Source organism: Capra hircus, chromosome 11 (assembly GCF_001704415.2).
Source record: "Capra hircus breed San Clemente chromosome 11, ASM170441v1, whole genome shotgun sequence".
In the NCBI taxonomy this organism is placed as follows: domain Eukaryota; kingdom Metazoa; phylum Chordata; class Mammalia; order Artiodactyla; family Bovidae; genus Capra; species Capra hircus.
In genome coordinates, this window is record NC_030818.1 from 8,745,932 (window position 1) to 8,768,927 (window position 22,996).

Sequence of the window (22,996 nt, forward strand, 5' to 3'; positions counted from 1 at the left end):
GGAAGATCCCCTGGAGAAGGCAATGGCACCCCACTCCAGTATTCTTGCCTGGAGAATCCCATGGACAGAGGGGCCTTGGACTACAGTCCATGGGGTCGCACAGAGTCAGACACGACTGAGGGACTTCACTTTCACTCTTCACTTTCATGCATTGGAGCAGGAAATGGCAACCCACTCGTGTTCTTGCCTGGAGAATCCCAGGGATGGGGGAGCCTGGTGGGCTGCTGTCTATGGGGTCGCTCAGAGTCGGAAACGACTGAAGTGACTTAGCAGTAGCAGCCAGTATTCTTGCCTGGAGAACTCCATGGACAGAGGGGCCTTGGACTACGGTCCATGGGGCCGCAAAGAGTCAGACACGACTGAGCAACTAAGCACGCATGTGTGCATGGAATCTAGAAAGATGGCACTGCTGAGCCTGTCCGCAGGGCAGCAGTGGAGCTGCAGACACTGAGAACAGACTTGCGGACACGGTGGGGGAGGGAGCGGGGAGTGGTGGGGGACGAATGGAGAGGGGAGCGTGGAAACATCCATCACCACGTGTGGAACAGAGAACCAGTGGGGATTTGCCGTGTGACTCAGGGAGCTCAGCCGAGTGCTCTGTGGCAGCCTAGAGGGGTGGGATGGGGTGGGAGACGGGAGGGAGGCTCCACGGGGAGGGAACGTATGTTCGCCTGTGGCCGATTCATGTTGATGTATGGCAGAAGCCGGCACAATACTGTAACGCAAATTATCTTGCAATAAAAAGGTTTTTAAAAAGAAATGAAATCACAAGACACAGCTCCGTACTGTGTTTTAAAACCCGTGAAGCATTTTCACAGTGTTGCTCTCGCCAAGGAGGTGAGTGTGCAGGAGGCAAGTGTAAAGGACATACAGGCAGGGTCTTCTCTGGCAGTCCAGGGGCCAGGAGTTCACCGTCCAACGCAGGGAGGGCGGGCTCGATCCCTAGCTCGGGACCTAAGATCCCACATGCCTCGTAGCCAGGAAACCAAAACACAAAACAGAAGCAGTACTGTAACAAATTCAATAAAGACTTAAAAAAATTATTTTGGATTATGGGGAAGAGGAGTAAATGTTTAAGGGGGAAAAAATAAAGGATGCCCGGGAAGATCAGAAAACCAAGGCCAGTGAAGTGCAGTGAGGCCAGCCAGGACCACAGACACACCGGCCCACACTTAGCAGGACCCCGCTTGGTTCTGGACTCTGCTGTTTCATTTTTTTGTTTTTGTTTTTGTTTTTTTAGATTTTTTAATTTTGGAAAAAAAGGCTCTACATTTCGTTTTTCACAAAGCCCCACCAACCACAGAACCAGACCCATCCAAACTCCATGTTTTCTCTCCTAAGAATTAAAGTACCAAATCAAGATGTACTGAAGCAAGATGTGTTGAACACATTTTGTTTCAAATAGAATCGATACTTTAGGTTCTGTTTAAAAACAATGGCCGGATGCATTGAAAACCCTGACACCCACCCCAGGGAACTCTGACTGCTTCTCCAGATTTAGCCCCCAGTACTGGACCATGAGCAGGTGGGTACCTGATGATCCCCTTAGATAATATTCTTCAGTGTCTAAAACATATGGGAAGTAGCTCCTTTGTATAAATCAGGCCAGAAGCCTTTTAAAAAACAAGCAAGCCTAGTACAGGGTTTGTTTAAATAAAAAGGAAAAAGGAAAATGTTTATTTTCCCGGAATTTTATTAACTTGGCTATTAATATGTAGGCCATGATATGGCGCTTCCCAGCAGCACTACTGCTAAAGAACCTGCCTGCCAGCGCAGGAGATGCAGGAGACAGGGGTTCCATCCCTGGGTCACAGAGATCCCCTGGAGGAGGAAATGGCAACCCACTCCAGTATTCTTGCCTGGAGAGTCCCATGGACGGAGGGGCCTGGTGAGCTACACAGATCGGGGGTCACAGAGAGTCGGACACAGCTAAGAGACCGAGCGCAGACCATCATCAGCTCAGTCCAGTCGCTCAGACGTGTCCAACTCTTTGCGACCCCATGGACCGCAGCACGCCAGGCCGCCCTGTCCATCACCAGCTCCCGGAGTCCACCCAAACTCATGTCCACTGAGTCGGTGATGCCATCCAACATCTCATCCTCTGTCGTCCCCTTCTCCTCCCACCTTCAATGTTTCCCAGCATCTAGGTCTTTTCCAGTGAGTCGGTTTTTCGCATCATGTGGCCAAAGTATTGGAGTTTCAACTTTAGCATCAGTCCTTCCAGTGAACACCCAGGACTGATCTCCTTTAGGATGGACTGGTTGGATCTCCTTGCAGTCCAAGGGGCTCTCAAGAGTCTTCTCCAACACCACAGTTCGAAAGCATCAATTCTCCGGTGCTCAGCTTTCTTTACAGTCCAACTCTCACATCCATACCTGACTACTGGGAAAACCATAGTTTTGACTAGACGGATGTTTGTTGACAAAGTAAAAACTCTGGTTTTTAATATGCTAAGTTGGTCATAACTTTCTTTCCAAGGAATAAGAGACTTTTATTTTCATGGCTGCAATCACCATCTGCAATGATTTTGGAGCCCCAAAAAATAAAGTCTGCCACTGTTCCCACTGTTCCCACTTTTTCCCCATCTATTTGCAATGAAGTGATGGGACCTGACGCTATGATCTTAGATTTCTGAATGCTGAGCTTTAAGCCAAATTTTTCACTCTCCTCTTTTACTTTCATCAAGAGGCTCTTTAGTTCTTCTTCACTTTCTGCCATAAGGGTGGTGTCATCTGCATATCTGAGGTGATTGATATTTCTCCCGGCAATCTTGATTCCAGCTTGTGCTTCCTCCAGCCCAGCATTTCTCATGATGTACTCTGCATATAAGTTAAATAAGCAGGGTGACAATATACAGCCTTGACATATTCCTTTTCCAGGTTGGAACCACTCTGTTGTCCAGTTCTAACTGTTGCTTCCTGACCTGCATACAGGTTTCTCAAGAGACAGGTCAGGTGGTCTGGTATTCCCAACTCTTGAAGAATTTTCCACAGTTTATTATGATCCAGACAGCCAAAGGCTTTGTCATAGTCAATAAAGCAGAAATAGATGTTTTTCTGGCCCTATCTTGCTTTTCCCATGATCCAGCGGATGTTGGCAATTTGATCTCTGTTCCTCTGCCTTTTCTAAAACCATCTTGAACATCTGGAAGTTCACGGTTCACATAGTGTTGAAGCCTGGGCTTGGAGGATTTTGAACATCACTTTGCTAGCATGTGAGATGAGTACAATTGTGCAGTAGTTTGAGCATCTTTTGGCATTGCCTTTGTTTGAGATCGGAGTGAAAACTGACCTTTTCCAGTCTGCGGCCACTGCTGAGTTTTCCAAATTTGCTGGCATATTGAGTGAAACATTTTCACAGCATCATCTTTGAGGATTTGAAATAGCTCAACTGGAATTCCATCATCTCCACTAGCTTTGTTTGTAGTAATGCTTCCTAAGGCCCTCTTGACTTCACATGCTGGGATGTCTGGCTCTAGGTGAGTGATCACACCATCATGATTATCTGGTTCATGAAGATCTTTTTTGTGCAGTTCTTCTGTGTACTCTTGTCACCTCTTCTTAATATCTTCTGCTTCTGTTAGGTCCATACAATTTCTTTCCTCTATTGTGCCCATCTTTGCATGAAATGCTCCCTTGGTATCTCTAATTTTCTTGAAGATGTCTCTAGTCTTTCCCATTCTATTGTTTTCCTCTATTTCTTTGCACTGAGGAAGGCTTTCTTATCTCTCTTTGCTATTCTTTGGAACTTGCATTCAAATGGGTACATCCTTCCTTTTCTCCTCTGCTTTTCGCTTCGCTTCTTTTCACAGCTATTTGTAAGGCCTCCTCAGACAGCCATTTTGCTTTTTTGCATTTCTGTTCCACGGGGATGGTCTTGATCCCTGTCTCCTGTACAATGTCATGAATCTCCATCCATAGTTCATCAGGCACACTGTCTATCAGATCTAGTCCCTTAAATCTATTTCTCACTTCCACTATGTAATCATAAGGGATTTGATTTACGTCATACCTGAATGGTCTAGTGGTTTTCCCTACTTTCTCCAATTTCAGTCTGAATTTGGCAATAAGGAGTTCATGTTCTGAGCACAGTCAGCTCCCAGTCTTGTTTTTGCTGACTGTATAGAGCTTCTCCATCTTTGGCTGCAGAGAATATAATCAGTTCGATTTCAGTGTTGACCATCTGGTGATGTCCATGTGTAAAGTCTTCTCTTGTGTTGTTGGAACAGAATGATCTCTGTTCGTTTCCAAGGCAAACCATTCAATATCACAGTAATCCAAGTCTATGCCCCGACCAGTAATGCTGAAGAAGCTGAAATTGAATGATTCTATGAAGACCTACAAGACCTTTTAGAACTAACACCCCAAAAAGGTGTCCTTTGCATTATAGGGGACTGGAATGCAAAAGTAGGAAGTCAAGAAACACCTGGAGTAACAGGCAAATTTGACCTTGGAGTACAGACGAAGCAGAGCAAAGACTAATAGAGTTTTGCCAAGAAAATGCACTGGCCATAGCAAAACCCTCTTCCAACAACAAAAGAAGTCTGTCTCTACACATGGACAGACCATCATATGGAGCTCTAAAAATTTTTTTTAAATAAAGAACCATATATGAAAGCCATGTTTGTGTTCATAAGATTTAATCAACCACCCCGAACTCACTCCCCTCCCCTCACCTTGCCAGTGAGCTAGGAGAGCCCTTGCCACTTTGAAAGCTACCTGACATGACAGGGAGACCTAGAGAAGTCTGACTGTCATCTTAAGATCATAAAAGCTTTCCACTTACAGTGTAGGTCTAATTTTTCTCCAAAAATGTGTATAGGTTGCAATCTAACATTTGAAAATTCACTGAGTAATTAACTTAAAGATGACAAGAGGAAAAAAAAAAAAAGAGAGAGAGAGAAAATGATCACCATCAGCTAAAGATTTTAAAAGCCTAATCAATGGGTCAACTTAAAACCCAGGTTGTGATGGGTCACAACCTAAAAGCGGCTTCAGGACTTCAAGCCTAGGACACAGCATCTCAAGTGACTCTGAGAGGAGGGGAGGGGAGGAGCCAGGTTATATAGAAGTTTCGTAATAGAAGGCAGGTAGTCTGAACATTGAAAGATTATTGTTATTTAAGGAAAGCCAGAATTCCCAACTGAAGGAATTTAGCTGTTTCTATGTGTGGGAAGATGCAAGAGTCTGGGCTCACTGAAGTCACTCCTTTGACATCAAAGAAACCCTGGGCCAGTAGGCCATGTTTTTTTACATCCTGACCTCCCTTGAGGGAGTGGCTGCTAGATGGCAGGTATTCTTCTCCTTCCTGAGTGCCCTTAGAGCTCACTAGCTCACCTTCAGTTCAGTTTAGTCGCTCAGTCGTGTCCGACTCTTTGCGACCCCATGAATCACAGCACGCCAGGCCTCCCTGTCCATCACCAACTTCTGGAGTTCATTCAGATTCACGTCCATCGAGTTAGTGATGCCATCCAGCCATCTCATCCTCTGTCCTCCCCTTCCCTTCCTTCCCCCAATCCCTCCCAGCATCAGAGTCTTTTCCAGTGAGTCAACTCTTTGCATGAGGTGGAGGGCTGAAATAGCTGATGACTGTGACATCCTTGTTTGCTGATATGGCAGGAAATATTCCATTTCTCAGATGTATAGTTGCTTATTCCAAAAACATTTTCTATGTTCTAGACCCTTAACTAAACACTGAGATTCAGAAAGAATATCAATATAAAATATCTCCTAGTAAATATAACTGAGTGGGTCCTAACAACCTATAGAATATATCAAGGGTCCATTTTTTTTTTCTTTGCTATCCTGAGCAATATGCTAAAACAGTGTATAAATTTGAAAAGAGGGGGAAAGGCTTGCTAACAGCCATGAGTTGAAACAGTGTGATGACCAATTCAACCAGTTTCTTAAGTTGATTAGAGAAGATCTTTAAGATATCCAATTTGATGTATTATTCACTTGGGAATTAACAGAGAATGGATCTTGATATAAATTCCTCTAGGTTTTATTATATTGACATTTCAGTGGATAGATAATTCATAGAACCCCTGGGTATGTTAACTATCAAGGATGCTATTGATCCTATCAGCAGTATTAGCTTGCAATTTTCCCTCATAACTATTTATGCAGCACCCCACGATTTGTAATTCAGCAGGAATCATTGTCTGTGACTGTTGCAATTTGCTTTCCATAGAGTACGGAGAATGTGTCCCGAAACGAGGCTTGATTTTAAGCCCAAAGATTTGGGGTTTTGTTTTAGGAAATCAGAGAGTTGATCAAGGAAGTTTTAGAATTAGAAGTCATCGTTAAGAATGAGAAGGAAAAAAAAAAAAAGAATGAGAAGGAAACATTAGTCTTTTATTAGTTTCATGAGGTGGATCAGAGATAAGCAGTGGCAAAGTGGGAGAATGCAGATAAAATCAGAGTATTTCCATGAGGGCAGAGTGAGAGGAAATGAGCAGGAACCCGATGCTTGAACAAAGTTGTCTCTTACTTTTCCTTGATCGCAAGGCTGCTGGCTCCTCTGGGAGCTGCTGCTGCATTTTTGCAGACAAGGACACAGGGCCGGGATCTGGGAGCCATGTTGAGGGAGAGTTTCGGCTTTCCGGGCTTAGTTGAGGGATAGCAGCATCAAGGTGATGACACAAAACGTGCTCAGTGACTTTTCGCTATCTCTGGTGAGGACCAAATGAAAGGAAATGGACTTAGAAGGATATTGAAGCTCAGAGTGATGCAGAATGGGAGAGGTGTGTTCACAGTTCAAGGTGCATGCCTAGGAAGCTTCAGGATGCTCTGAGGCAGGGGTCCCCAACCTCCAGGATCTAACACTTGATGATCTGAGGTGGGAATAATATAATAATAGAGATAAAGTGCACAATAAATGTAACATGCTTGTATCATTCCCCAAAACCATCCTCCCCACGCCCCCAGTCTGTGGAAAAATTGTCTTCCATGAAACCACTCTCTGGTGCCAACAAGGTTGGGGACCAATCCTCTTGGGGATTGGACAGGAATGCACTGATTTAGGTCTTCACGACTGGGGATAGCAAAAATCCCAGAGCTATAACTCATGTTCTTGCTGAAACTTCGTCTCCGAGATAACAGGTTCCCACTCACAGAAGCCTGTCAGTGTGTTTAAAGCAAAGGTAACGTGAAAGTCTGCACCGCAGGGCAGCCGGCCACGAGCACACACAGTGGCCTTGTTCTCCTGCAGCTTGAATTGGTCCAAGAACATGACACCTCCTGGCTACATGGGACCAGCGTGTGTTCGCATATCAGAGTCCACCTGGACCAGGGCTCACAGATGCCTGCCCTTTGTATAGCATGGCTCAGTGGAGAGACTTCTGGCAAAGCCTCATCAGGGATGTTATTTCCCTTCCCTGCACACTCCTGCTAGAACAGAGAGGCAAGACACCGTTAACATTTGCTTTCTTAATCTAAGGGATGCACGGAGCCCCTTGTCTTGTAATACACAGTCTGTCTCATTCATAAAGTCTTGTCCTGGGAAACGCCTCATTCATTTCTGCAGAAGCCCCGCAGTTGGGTGAGCAAGGGCATTGAAAACCTTGGGAGCTGGAGGACAATAGTGGAGTCTTGGCAGCGGCTCCAAGGCTGCTCTAGCAACGTGCACCGACGCCAGGGAGCAGATAAACGCCACGGTTGTTTACTGGTCTCTCTGGAGCAAAAGCATCTCTTTGCCTGGAATAGAGATGCCAGATCCTAGGGACCCCAGATAGGAAACGATGAGCTTCGCCGCGGATGGGCACGAAGCTGTGGACTGCAGGACAGTGGGGCATTCTGCCTGAAAGCGCTTGCTGTTCAGAGAGCAGAGAGGGGCTGTGGGACCCGGCTGTTGGTCAAGGGTGAGCCGTCTGCCTCTCCCACTGGGTATTACATGGGGGTACCACCGCATGCTCCCAGGAGAGCTGACCTCCTCGTTCTCTGCCACCAAAGATACACGGCTCTCTTTCAGAATCTCACCACAGGCAACTTCCATCTCTCCAATGCGGCCCATGTTAGTAATTGCAAAATAATAAACATGACAAAATTCAGATTGATAGAGCACCCGACATTGGTCCTGGGGTGGAGAGAGCCTTGCGGAATCTGAAGCCTAATAGATCTGTGTGTATTTCTCCCACGGCCACATAATGTGACTGATTTACAAGAGTTTAACTCAAGTGTTAATCTGACAGTGACGGAGAGCTCCTCGCCTGAGCGTCACTTGCACTATCATATTAGTTGCCTCCTCTATTAAAGCAGCACGGTCGATAATTGGGATGCTTGTACATCTAGTGGTTCTGACAAGTCTCTCCCTGAGTCGCAGATGGGCGGTCTGGCTCTCTGCTCAGCCCAACGGCGGCCCATCCTTTCCACTGAGAAAGGATTGTTCTCCTTGCATTGTGGAACAAGGGCAGTTCAAGGAAAGTGAGACTGTGCGTGGCTACCTGCTGGTGTGGAGTAAAATAAGATGGACATGATACTGGGCTGGGAGGACAATTAAATCTATTTTGCACCAATGTGTGGCCGGACAGATGACTTTCCACATGGCAGAGCTTTATGATCTTTAAGGTAGACTGAACTAATAGATTGGTGTGGAACGCGCTGAAGTTACCAAGGATGAGAAAGCAGACAGGAGTGCATTTGAACTGCAGGTTTCTCATATGGTCCGCGCCCTGCTGAGTTTTTATAGTTCCTGGCTTTCAAAAAGCCTGTTTCAAAGAGGTTTGCGCTAGACTGGGCATGCAGTTTTGCTCTGCAGATATTGTCGCTACCGATTTAGTGGAATGCAATTAGGAAGCCTAAATTAAGTGGTAATGGAGAACCAGCTCTTGAAACTGGGGTTTCCACGGCAACCACTGCTTACAATACAGCCTTCAGTTAGTTTTCCCACTTTATCTGCAAAATGCACAATTGAGCTTTAAAACAGCTCGGCGCTGGAAAACGCACTGTAAACAACTGTTTGCGATGAGAGTTTTACACTGTCTTTAAATACAACAAACTATCACATAAAATTGGCTTGTCCGCACTCATAAAGCAAAATCTGAGTTGCCAATTGGTGAGTGATTTTTTTTTAAGGTATTATTCTTTTTCCCCATTGGGAGGTTGGTTTTAAATGCAAGACGTCATGAGTCATCAGGTCTCTTAACGGCGGTCATTCCTGCTCCCCTGACAATCTTCAGATCCCAACCAGGCCCTCGATAAAATGCATTTTTCATGCCAGCAAATGCAGAGTTGACTTAAGTAAATACACAATGTTCTCCTTCCCAAGTTTCCTTTCATATTTTGATAACATTTCCAAGATTTTTCTTGCATTTCCTCTTTGCAACATGTAGTCTCTCCAGACTTTCATGTTTACTGACTTGTGTTTGGATTACTATTCTTTTGTAATTTTTTTTAAAAAAAACTTAAAAAAACTTTTTTTTAATTAAGAAGAAATTTTTAAAGTTTTATTGGAGTATAGTTGCTTTACAGTGTTGAGTTAGTGTCTAAAGTACAGCAAAGTGAATCAGTTATGCATACACATATATGCCTCTTTTTTATATTTCCTTCCGGTTTAGGTCACCAGAGAGCTCAGAGCAGAGTTAGTTCCCTGTGGTAAACAGTAGGTTGCTGTTGGTTATCTATTTTACACATAGTATCAATAGCGTGCATGTCGATACTAATCTCCTAATTCATCCCATTTCCCTCTTCCCCCTTGGTATTCATAGTTTGTCCTTTATATCTGTGTTTCTACTTCTGCTTTGTAAATATTTAATAAGATCGTCTATACCAATTTTCTCAGATTCCACATATACGCATTAATATATGCTATTTGTTTTCCTTTCTAGCCTCTTGAAGCTCAAGCTCCGTCTCTCCATACATTCAAGGGTTAACCATCTTGGAACTTCTTGTGCCAGCATAGGTAGATAAGACAGAGTTCAAAGAGAATATCAAAGTAGGTGTATTTTTAAACACATGGGTGTTTAGCCATGGAGAATTTGTACTTCCGTAAACTCCCGTTTCTTTCAGAGTAGGGAATCCATATTTTATTATAGGCTGTCACGTTTGTTCAGGGGTATTAGGAATACACATAAGCACACATAGACGAATGAAGTATTTTAGTAGGGAAAAAGTCAAATTGGGTTCCACAAAGAGGAAGAGAATATGGAATGAAATTTGGGGTCTCCTAGCTGGAGCCCTCTGTTTAATTGCCAGTCGTAACAGGATGAGCAACGGAACATGTCCGGACAGATCCAGACAGCTGCGGAAAACTCATGACTCCTGAGCAGCACAGACGGTCTCATTTCTCCCGGCAGTTTAAGCTCTGTCCAGGTTGTCGTGTTACACGTGTGCTATTTTCACCAGGAGAATACGCAGAGAGGGGCAGCAATCTTGTGTGTGTCATTAGAGAGCTTCTCATTTATGAGGCTTTAGGTGTCAGCGGTCGTTTCTGCCTCTCCGTCTGATGTATTCACCGCAGCCCTGCTTCTCCAGGTGGGGAGCGTGTCCTTCCCAGCCAGCCCGGACCTTCCGAGTGCAGCCTGGCTCTTTGAATTCTGACTTATTGCAGTCTGCAGTGCTGACCTAAAGCGGATTTAGGTGGTACCGGTGCTTTATAGAAAACTCTGTTTTTCTCACTCCTCAGGACGACTGTAGAAACGGGTTCTACCATTTCCACAGTTTTAGAATGTAACTGTTGAATAAGCCAAAGAATCCTCTAAAAAAATGGGGGCCGATAATTCAACAAGGCTTGTAGTATTTTGAAAAGGATTTTTGCTGCCTATCCTGACATTTTTGTAAACTCAACCAGAGCTTTATTGTAGCTCTTTGTTATGAAAATATGTCTGTCAACTTAAATCTTTAAGAATCGAAACTGGAGAAATTGTATGCATCCTTTTGTTCAGTCACTGATAAACTTGAGAGATATTGTGCAACTACCAATGAGACACTGTTTACCTTAAATCATGCCTTAAACTAAAAATGTTAATCCAATGGGCTTTAAATTAAAATCTTCCATGGAGAAGGAAATGGCAGCCCACTCCAATATTCTTGCCTGGAAAATCCCATGGGGCCTGGCAGGCTATAGTCCATAGGGTCACAAACAAGTCAGTTGTTTGAGCAACTTAGCAAAAACACGTGGGGAGAACCTTGAAGCAGACCTGTAGTCACAACTCGTGGTCAGCATCTTTCAACATAGCTGGTACTTTCTCCAAAATCAAAAGGACACATGGAATTCTCCTCCTCTGGCAACAATCTGCATGCTGATGTGTACGTGCCCAATTCTGTCAGAAAAATCTTTGGATCAAAGAGGAGGTTTCTGTGTAAGGACACTTGCATCCGTGCTAAGTCGCCTCAGTCGTGTCTGACTCATGTGACCCTGTGGACCATAGCCCACCAGGCTCCTCTGTCCATGGGATTCTCCAGGCAAGAATACCGGAGTGGGTTGCCATGCCCTCCTCCAGGGGATCTTCCCCACCCAGGGATAGAACCTCCCGTCTTTTGTGTCTCCTGCATTGGAAGGCTGAGTCCTTTACCACTAGCGCCACCTGGATTGATAAAGGAATAGCTTAGCATATGCCAAAACTATGTTTTTTGAAAACAGCACTTTTAGACTAAACATAACTTCACTGATTTGCCCTTTCCAGGGAGCAGATTTTAATTCATGTCTCAGAGGCTACGTCACAGCAAAGGTCACATGAAATCAGAAGGTCCCAGAGCACTTTACTACAGAGCTCTCCTTCTTACTGTGCAAAAAACCCCCACACACTCTAGGATCAGGGTGCCAGGGACCCCCAGGGACCTACCTTACACATGTCTGCCTATGAGCACACACCCCTTCTTCCCTGGGAAGAATGGTAACCACAACCGTTCAGCTCCTGCCCAGCTTCCAGCCCTAGCAAATCATGCCCTGAAAAGAAAAGCATCACCACCAAATTCTTATAAAGTTACGATTATCCCCTTTAACTCTTTTAATTTCCTTCTTCTACTACTTAAACTTTAATTTCAGATATCTTCTATATAACACGGAAGTCACGTTCCGGACTGAATGAAAAGGAAAATTAACTTGAAGCATAGGATGGACGTTTTTTGCCTTATATTGCATCTTAATAAGTCAAAGTCAACCTGAATAATTGGGATATCTCTACTTTTCTACTTTAAGTCACAACTTACATTTTACTTCCGATTGGTGTTATTTTAATTAGGGTAATGATTATTTCACATTTTATTATGAGGGCAGCACGCATTAAACTGTGCTAGGGAGGTTCTATTGGATCTTTGTGGCTCATTTCAGTTTTGAGGATTAACTGTGTGTTTCATCTTTTAATGAATATATAAGTGTTGAATTTATTTTGGAAACTATGGCGAAGTTATTGTGTCAAATTATTACATTTCATTCTGTCTCCACTGACGGGGAAGAGGGTGCTGAGGGTGGATGTGCAAATTTTTTCTTAAGCTGTGTTCTTTTTATGTATGTAAAGAGCCCAAAGGTTAAAGCATATAAAAATGCTGTCTGCCATGAACCTGAGAAATTGAAATAAATATGGTCGGTAAAAGAAGATGATCTCTGTTTTGATTACACAGAAATGCCTTTGTAGTCCTTTTCTTTCAGGTGAAATAAACATCTATGCAATAAGCATAATAAATATGTTTCTAAGCACAGTGTATTATAATTGTAATTAGCTCTGCCTCTTACAAGGTGGCAGGCATCAGATTACGTCTAATTACTCCCAAGCAGTTCACTGGTTTCCTATTTTTGTGCAAAGTCTCACAATACATCTTTGCAACCATAAAGACACTTATGCCTTATACTGAGGGCTCTGTGGGCAACTTGCATTCTTGTTCTTTATATCTGAGGGGAAAATGAGAGGTGAGCATCATCACAGATCTCCTTTTACATCAGACAGTCTGTGCAGACTGGAGAATCAAAGCCTGATAGACTGGCAGATATTCAGTAATAAATTCTTGTGTTTGTAGACTTTTTCTTGACAAAATAGCTGGTGATGCCATAGAAATTGATTATGTGTGATGTTCTTATCACTGCTTAAAATATCTAATTACTTTTACACCACAGATCTGGATTTGACTCTCTGAAAACAGAGAAACTAATAAAGTCTTTTAACTGGACACACCGTCCCAGGGCACAAGGTGGTGTTGATGGGGAATCTGACCTGAGCAAATGGCATTGTATTTCATTTCAGTGAAATTTAAGATCTCAGAAATTAAGACACAGCTGAGTTTTCTATGCTTCAAAAGTTTCTTTCATTTTCTGGTCTTATTTAAATTTTCATTTTTAAAATTTTTAATTGGAGGATAATTGGGGTTTTCCTGGTGGCTCAGTGGGAAAGAACCCATGGGCCAATGCAGGAGATGTGGGCTCAATCCGTGGGTAGCAAAGATCCGCTGGAGAAGAGAATAGCAACCCACTCCAGTATTCTCGCCTGGAGAATCCCATGGACAGAGGAGCCTGGCGGGCTACAGTCTGTGGTATCACAAAGAGTAGGACATGACTTAGCAACTAAATAACAACAAAATTACTTTGCAATGTTGTGTTTGTTTCTGCTGTACAACAACGTGAACCAGCTATATGTATACATTTGCCCCTCCCTCTTGAGCCTCCCTCCCCCACCACGTCCAACCCCACCTCCCACCATCTAGGTCATCACAGAGCCCTGAGCTGAGCTTCCTGCGCTTTACAGCAAAACGTTTCTTTTAATAAAGACTTTATACCCAATAGAAAGTGGTCATAGTGTATCAGTCAGTTCAGTTCAGTCGCTCAGTCGTGTCCGACTCTTTGTGACCCCATGAGTCACAGCACGCCAGGCCTCCCTGTCCATCACCAACTCCCGGAGTTCACTCAGATTCACATCCATCCAGTCAGTGATGCCATCCAGCCATCTCATCCTCTGTCGTCCCTTTCTCCTCCTGCCCCCAATCCCTCCCAGCATCAGTGTCTTTTCCAAAGAGTCAACTCTTCGCATGAGGTGGCCAAAGTACTGGAGTTTCAGCTTTAGCATCATTCCTTCCAAAGAAATCCCAGGGTTGATCTCCTTCAGGATGGACTGGTTGGATCTCCTTGCAGTCCAAGGGACTCTCAAGAGTCTTCTCCAACACCACAGTTCAAAAGCATCAATTCTTCAGCACTCAGCTTTCTTCACAGTCCAACTCTCACATCCATACATGACCACTGGAAAAACCATAGCCTTGACTAGACGGACCTTAGTCAGCAAAGTAATATCTCTGCTTTTGAATATGCTATCTAGGTTGGTCATAACTTTTCTTCCAAGGAGTAAGCGTCTTTTAATTTCATGGCTGCAATCACCATCTGCAGTGATTTGGGAGCTCAAAAAAATAAAGTCTGACACTGTTTCCCCATCTATTTCCCATGAAGTGATGGGACCAGATGCCATGATCTTCGTTTTCTGAATGTTGAGCTTTAAGCCAACTTTTTCACTCTCCTCTTTCACTTTCATCAAGAGACTTTTTAGTTCCTCTTCACTTTCTGCCATAAGGGTGGTGTTATCTGCATATCTGAGGTGATTGATATTTCTCCCGGCAATCTTGATTCCAGCTTGTGCTTCTTCCAGCCCAGCGTTTCTCGTGATGTACTCTGCGTAGAAGTTAAATAAGCAGGGTGACAATATACAGCCTTGACGTATTCCTTTTCCTATTTGGAACCAGTCTGTCGTTCCATGTCCAGTTCTAACTGTTGCTTCCTGACCTGCATATAGGTTTCTCAAGAGGCAGATCAGGTGGTCTGGTATTCCCATCTCTTTCAGAATTTTCCACAGTTTATTGTGATCCACATAGTCATAGTGTATGGCATTACTTAAAACACATGGACATTTCTAAATGTATTTTCCATAGATATAACATACCCTATAATGTTTATTTTAATTAGCACACGGTAAAGTGACTTGGATGATCTTAAATGAATATAGAAGTTAACACAATTAAAAACCTAATTAAAATGAAAGACAGAAAGGTAGGTGAAAAGGACTAATCTTCCAGAAAAAAAGAACAAGATCACAGAGCCATAATCTAATATCAATAGTTGTTGTTTAGTTGCTAAGTCATGTCTGACTCTTTGCAACCCCATGGACTGCAGCCCATCAGGCTCCTGTGTCCATGGGATCTCCAGGCAAGAATACTGGAGTGAGTTGCCATTTTCTTCTCCAGGGGATCTTCCCAACCCAGGGATCGAACCTGCATCTCCTGCATTGGCAGGCGGATTCTTTACCACTGAGTCACCAGGGAAGCCCATCCTGATTGTAACTACACTTAATTATCCAATTTAACAGTTCTAGATATTACTTGCTCTCTTGATTACATAGCAATGTATTAATTCATAACTAAATATTATTTCAATACCTTTACACAAGCCTTGTTTTTAGAGCAGCATACGCCAAAGACATTGGGTGCCCCAGTATTCTAAGTTGATGGTCTTGACTTACAGTGGTCTAACAATCAGGATATATCTTAACCACTCAGTCATGTCCAACTCTTTGCAGCCCCATAGACTGTAGTCCACCAGGCTCCTCTGTCCATGAGATTTTCCAGGCAAGAAATATTGGAGTGAGTAGCCATTCCCTTCTTCAGGGGATCTTCCCAACCCAGGAATCAACCCAGGTCTCCTTCACTGCAGGCAGATTCTTTACTGTCTGAACTATCAATTAGGGGTTGAGTTGAACCAACTGCCTTCTGTCCTAGTTGGAAATAGCTCCATCGATCCTTCAACCGGAGCATGTCTGCCTTGATAAGCTCAGAGGAAATTTTTATTCTTGCTAAAACTTCATAGATGAATTCCTTAGGTGAGCCTTCCTAAAACATAGTGCCAAGGTAAGCCTGCCTCCACCTTCCTTACCCGTATTACTCTGCCAACCTAGGACCCTCTCAGCAAATCTTCTTCTCTTCTTTTATCCTTAAGTAAAGGGTAGTTGATCTATGATGTTAATTTCTGCTGTACAGCAAAGTGATTCAGTTATCATATACATTTTTTTTTACATTCTTTTCCATTGTGGTTGATCACAAGATACTGAATATAGTGCCCTGTGCTCTCCAGTGGGACCTCCAGTTTATCCATCCTCTACGTAATAGTTTGCACCTGCTCACCCAGCCTCCCACTCCATCCCTCCTTCACCCCCTCCTGCTTGGCAACCACAGGTCTGTCCTTTATGTCTGCAAGTCTGCTTCTGTTTCATAAGTAAGTTCATTTTGCCACATTTTAGATTCCACAGACAAGCAGCATCATACGGTATTTGTCTCTCGCGGACTCGTTTCACTTAGTATGGTCGTCTCTAGGTGCGTCCATATTGCTGCAGATGGCACTGCTTCATTTTTTGGCCGCGTAGCATTTCGTCATATATAAGTACTGCATCTTTGTGCCACATCCGCTCCTCTGTCGATGGACATTTAGGTTGCTTCCGTGTCTTGGCTGCTGTGAATAGTGCTGCTATGAACATAGAGGTGCAGATATCTTTTCAAATTACGGTTTTGTCCCACAAACGCTGATCATCTCACAGTTTCTCAGGCTCAGGCATCCAGGAGGGAGTCGGCTGGCCAGGTCTAGCTCCAGATGTCTCATGAGGACACAGTTGCTGCGTCCACTGATGGCTTGTCCGGGGCAGAGGACCAGCTCCCATGCACACCCAGGTGCTGTGGGCCCAAGTCGTCCCCTGGCTGTTCACAGAGGCCCCAGTGCCACACTGCCTGGCCTTCCCCACAGGACTGCTGGCCACAGGGCGGCTGGCTTCACACCCCATCCGATGATCCAAGAAAGAGCAGGTGACCACGATGGAAACCACAGTGTCTTAGACACAAGTCTCAGAATCGGCCACCATCACTCTCCTGGGGTCTATTGCTCATGCAGACCCACCCTGATGCCAACTCTCCACAAGCCTAGGGCACCACCATGAGGTGGGGCTCATCGGGGGCAGTCCTAGGGCCTGACGAGTGCACCAACTTTTCATTTTGCTGAATCTTTTATTAATATCTGATGTCACAATTGCTTCATAATTACAGATGAAACTAATTATAAAATGCTAAAATATAATACTGATATGTGAGCAATATTCCACCTTAATTTCATACAGCTGTATGAAAAACACACTACATTCTCCTTATTTTTCTAATTTTGCCAAGAACAAGTCTGTGTCTGCTGGCTTTATTTACCATCACCAAGTATGCAGCCCAGATAGAACAGGTATTCTGTCTCTAACTGACTGCTAGATACCCCGTGGCAACAACACTCATGAATATGAAGTAGGAGACACAGAAACATTCCTCAGATGAATGAATGACGAACACATTACCTTGGGTTGGTAATTAGCAACAGATGAAAGCTCAAAACAGTGATCTTGGGCCTCAACCTGAAGCCATTCTTTTTTCATTCTTTTTAAGGATGATTATTCAAGTATGCAGTTCTTATGCTATACATAAAATGGTGTAATTTTATTTTCTTTCTCCATCTCTTTTTTTTTAATTTTTACTGGAATATAATTGTTTTACAATGTTGTGTTAGTTTCTGCTGTACAACAAAGTGAATCAGCTGTAAGTATATATATCCACACCCTCTTTGTGTGGATTTCTTTCCCACTTAGGTGGTAGAGTTCCCTGTGCTGCACAGCTGAAATCATTCTTCACAACCAAAAGGACAGAGCTGGTCCAGCTGAATGTGTGCATGGTGGACTGAATCCATGGTCTCACAGAACCTCAACTTAGACACACGTCTCACAGGCACACCAGGAACCATTTGCAAGGTGCCGCGGGCAGGAATATGTCAAGACTGAAGAATAACGTTCATGGGATTTCATCTTTAGATGAAATGCACATCTAAGTGCACGTATGGAGAAACACACTCTTAAAGGAAAGACTGTGGCTGAAATTCTCATCTTAGCTGAATTTCCAGGTCAATTTGAAGGGTTATATAACCAAGATGGAGAAGACTCGAGAGTCCCTTGAACTGCAAGGAGATCAAATCAGTCAATCCTAAAGAAAATCAACCCTGAATATTCACTGGAAGGACTGATGCTGAAGCTGAAGCTCCAATACTCTGGCTAACTGATGTGACAAGCCGACTCACTGGAAAAGACCCTGATGCTGGGAAAGATTGAGGGCAGGAGAAGGGAGTGATAGAGGATGAGATGGTTGGATGGCATCACTGACTCAAGGGACATGAGTTTGAGCAAACTCTGAGAGATAGTGAAAGGCAGGGAAGCCTGCGTGCTGCAGTTCATGGGGCTGCAAAGAATCAGACATGACTGAGCGACTGAATAACACCCATACCAAGGCCAGGTGGGGTGACATTTCTGTTCCAGGTCACAGAGTCAGATCCAATCAAGATTTCTCCCCCTCTTGCTCTTCACCAGCTGGGATCATGCCCACCCCACACTCCCTCCCACTTCAGGATGGAAAAGATCAGCCTGGGGTGGCCCTGGGGTCCACAGACATTCGCCCTCGCCTCACCCCAGTCCAAAGCAGGAAGTCAGGGCAGCCCCACCACCCGTATGTACCTGGAGGCCCCACGTACCCACCCCCATCAATTCTAAGAAGCCAGAGCCAAGGTGAGCTCAGCTTTTACAGTTCACTGCTGAGAAACCCTCCCCTCCAAAGAAAGCTTAGTAAAGTGAGTCATAACTCAGTCTACAAACGTGCTTAACAAACCCTTCTGCTGTTCTTCATGCTGACACACCTTGTCTAATACAACAGGTGTGGGATGACCCAGAGAGATGGTATGGGGAGGGAGGTGGGAGGGGGGTTCAGGATTGGGAACTCATGTACACCCGTGGCGGATTCATGTTGATGTATGGCAAAACCAATACAGTATTGTAAAGTAAAAGAAAGTAAAAGAAAAAAAAGAAAAAGAAATTAAAAAAATAAAAAGGAAAAAGGAACTAATTTTTAAAAACACACTAATAATTTAAATTCACTAGAGAGTTAGCTATTTAGAGGAAACCTGTTGTAAATCCTTTCACAAACTGAAGACCATTTAAGTAATTACCCTCTAATTTACGGGCTCTGCTAGGTCAACTATTTACATGTCTGACTTTCTTAATTCGAGGCACACCTGCACTTACAGACCCGCCTTAAAACCCATTATAGCTAACAAAAGTATTTCCTTCTTTTCTTTAACAGAAAAAAAGAAACAGTATTTTGGTGAAATAGGCAGAAGATATCTATTTTCCTGGCAACTTTTCTAACACTAGTAAAGAAGATTTCTAACTGATCTAGACAATATGATCTAAAATCAAATTATATTTTATCACATGTTTTATATATATTTAAAATGTATTGTGAACACATACATCTTAAGTTCCTACAATTTGTATTTAAACTCCTATCATTTGTATTTAACCAGGTTCTCCTGTCCCATCACTTCATGGCAAATAGATGGGGAAACAGCGGGAACAGTGGCAGACTTTATTTTGGGGCTCCAAAATCACTGTTGATGGTGACTGCAGCCATGATATTAAAAGACACTTACTCCTTGGAAGAAAAGTTATGACCAACCTAGACAGCGTATTAAAAAACAAAGACATTACTTTGCCAACAAAGGTCCATCTAGTCAAGGCTATGGTTTTTCCAGTAGTCATGCATGGATCTGAGAGTTGGACTATAAAGAAAGCTGAGCTCAGAAGAATTGATGCTTTTGAACTGTGGTGTTGGAGAAGACTCTCGAGAGCCCCTTGAACTGCAAGGAGATCCAACCAGTCCATCCTAAAGGAGATCAGTCCTGAGTGTTCATTGGAAGGACTGATGTTAAGCTGAAACTCCAATACTTTGGCCACCTGATACGAAAAACTGACTCATTTGAAAAGACTCTGATGCTGGGAAAAATTGAGGGCAGGAGGAGAAAGGGACGACAGAGGATGAGATGTTGGATGGCATCATCGACTCAATGGGCATGAGTTTGGATAAACCCCGGGAGTTGGTGATGGACAGGGAGGCCTGGCGCGCTGCAGTTCATGGGGTCGAAAAGAGTTGGACACGACTGAGCGACTGAACTGAACTGAACTAATGCCTACAGTGGTGAACCATAAGATGTTTTTATTTCTTCATAAACTTAATTTTTAAAAAGCAATCCACTAGATTAAGTTTGTAATAAGAAAATTAGAAAATATTTGAAAATATTCTTTTAAAAGTTTTTACCAATAAGTTAGCTCCTGCAGTCATTAAGCCAAAATAAAAAGACTCAGTAATAATGTGGTTTTCCAATCTTGGTCTTTTTCTGATGAACAAAAACTTGCCACAGCATAGAATACCAGAATTTCCACACCCGAAAAAAACAAACTACTGTCTATAATGAGGGGTTGGAGCTAGCTACTTGGCCATCAAAGTGAAAACCTTGAAAGACCAAAAACAACAGAGGCAGGGCTTCACTGATGGCTCAGTGGTACAGAATCCGCCTGCCAATGCAGGAGGCTCCGGTTAAATCCCTGGCCCGGAAACCTCCCACATGCCGGGGAGCAGCTAAGCGCGTGCGCCACGACTTCTGAGCTAGAGCCTGGGAGCTGCAGCTACTGAGTCTGCGCACAACTACCGAAGCCCACGTGCCCCCGAGCCCATGCTCCACAAGAGAAGCCACCACAATGAGAAGCCTGCACACAGCAGCTACAGAGTGGCTCCTGCTCTGGACAACTAGAGAGATGCCCACACAGCAGTAGCCGCCACCCTGCCCCCGCAAAAAAAAAAAAAAAAAATCCACTGTCCTTCCCTTGAAATGGCAGCAGAAGCCTCTTTGGCTTCTGACAGGAAAAAAAAAAAAAGAAGGCACAGGGTGCTGCTGAGTCCTGTGGGCAAGACCTAGGGGACCAGGAAAACGCAGGTCTCCCTGCGATCTGCCCAGACCGGCCACCGCTGACCTCCCCAGATGCCCTTCACCTGAAGTCTAGCGTGCATGGCGCCCCCTAGAGCGCAGGTCGGGAACAGCTCCCCACCCAGGTGACCCAGACTCAGCTCAGAGGCTCAGGCCTAAACACAGGCTGGAGGAAGGGTGTTGTGGTGACCGCCCCAGTCCCCTGAGCTGCACTCAGAATCACGTGGTGTATGGGCAACCCCAGACAACATGAGCTTTAACTCTTCTACACAACCAGCAACGGCTGCGGACACCCAATGTGACCTGTGGATGTCAGTGCACATGACCTTCAAGGGCAAACGGGTGAAGTATATCCATAAGGCCAGAGAGCCTGATGAGCCCCATAGATAGGACCGTGCAGGTTCAGAGCCGCATATTTCACAAATCTGATCTGCAGTGGGGATGGCACTCAGACTGGGGACTGCCCAACTGGCTGACATCGGGAAGCGGCACCCAGGACGCTTCCAGAGTGTGTGGCCACGGCCCAACCGGCTGACATCGGGAAGCGGCACCCAGGATACTTCCAGAGTGTCTGACCACTGCCCAACTGGCTGACATTGGGAAGCGGCACCCAGGATACTTCCAGAGTGTGTGGCCACTGCCCAACCGGCTGACGTCGGGAAGCGGCACCCAGGACGCTTCCAGAGTGTGTGGCCACTGCCCAACCGGCTGACGTCGGGAAGCGGCACCCAGGACGCTTCCAGAGTGTGTGGCCACTGCCCAACCGGCTGACGTCGGGAAGCGGCACCCAGGACGCTTCCAGAGTGTGTGGCCACCTCCCAGGGGAGGGACGTGCACAGAGTCTGTCCAGTGGCACGTGGCTCTTTCTGCTCCAGGTATTAACAGTGGCCACAGCTTCATCATCACCATCACAGCTAACATTCCTGTAGAGCAGGGGTCCCCAGCCCCCGGGATCTAATGCCTGATCATCTGAGGTGGGGCTGATGTAATCATGGAGCTGAAGTGCACAGGAAACGTAGTGCACTTGAATCATCTCAAAACCGTCCCCCCCCCACCACCACCACATCCCTGTCCCGGACCATGGAAAAACTGTCTTCCGTGAAGCCCATCCCTGGTGCCAAACACGCTGGGAACCGCTGCTTTAGAGTCAGTGTTCTGAGCTTTCAGCACTCAGCTGCTGACTGTACACCACCCCGTGAGCATCCGCCGCATCCCCACTCCAGCCCAACACGGCCTTCACTCCTGCTCCTCACTCCTCTGACCTCTGGCCCCAGGGCCCTCCCTGAGGCTGCAAGGAGAGCCCACAGAACCCAGCTCAGCACTCGCCATATGCAACTGAGAAGCTGAGCGCACGGACCACCCTGGGTCAGAGGCATCCAGTTCTGAGACCCTGCATCGCCTAAGGTCCTGGCGCCTCAGCTGCTGGTGGGAGCTCTTTCTCCCCTACCAGGCCTCTCTCCCCACAACCTCCCAATCCTGCTCCCAGAAAGAAACCGTATGTCAGCCTTTGGCTTTGGCTTAGCTGGGATGGCTGGTGACAGGGCAGCCCTGGAGAGCAGATGTCAGAAGAAGACCTGGGAGCTGGATAACCAGCCAATCAGATGGCAGTAAGGATGCCTGTGCTGTCACAGGCCCTGGGATTCCGGTCTGTGATTGGTGGGGCTGCGGAGTATGTGGGCATGAAGCGGATCTTAGCAATGGCCGTGGCATCGAAACGGCATGGGGCAAGCATCACTAAATATCGTGGAGGGGTTTTTTCCATTGCTTTGAAAATCTCAAAAAAGAAAAACAGGTCACTATGCATCTTTCAGAACGTAAAGAATGAACAACCTGAAGAGTGAACCCTGATGTAAACTGTGGACTTTAGTTAATAATATCATTGATATTATCAATATTATTGAACCAATCAATATTGGCTCATCAATGGTAACAAATGCACCACAATAATGCAAGATTTTACTAGTGGAGGAGACTAACTGCGGAGACTCGGTGGGATAGGGAGGGGAGGGGGTACAGGGGCGTTCTCTGAAATGTTAGTAAATCACAAACACTATCCCTCTTTGAGGTAACTAGAAAGTATCTGAAATTGGTGAATTTTTGATTTCCTAAAAACTGTTTACCAACTTAATTTTTCTGAGATAACCACTTTTATAATACTAAAATTGTTTTACAAATTAAAACATATATTGTTTTATTAGTACTGTCA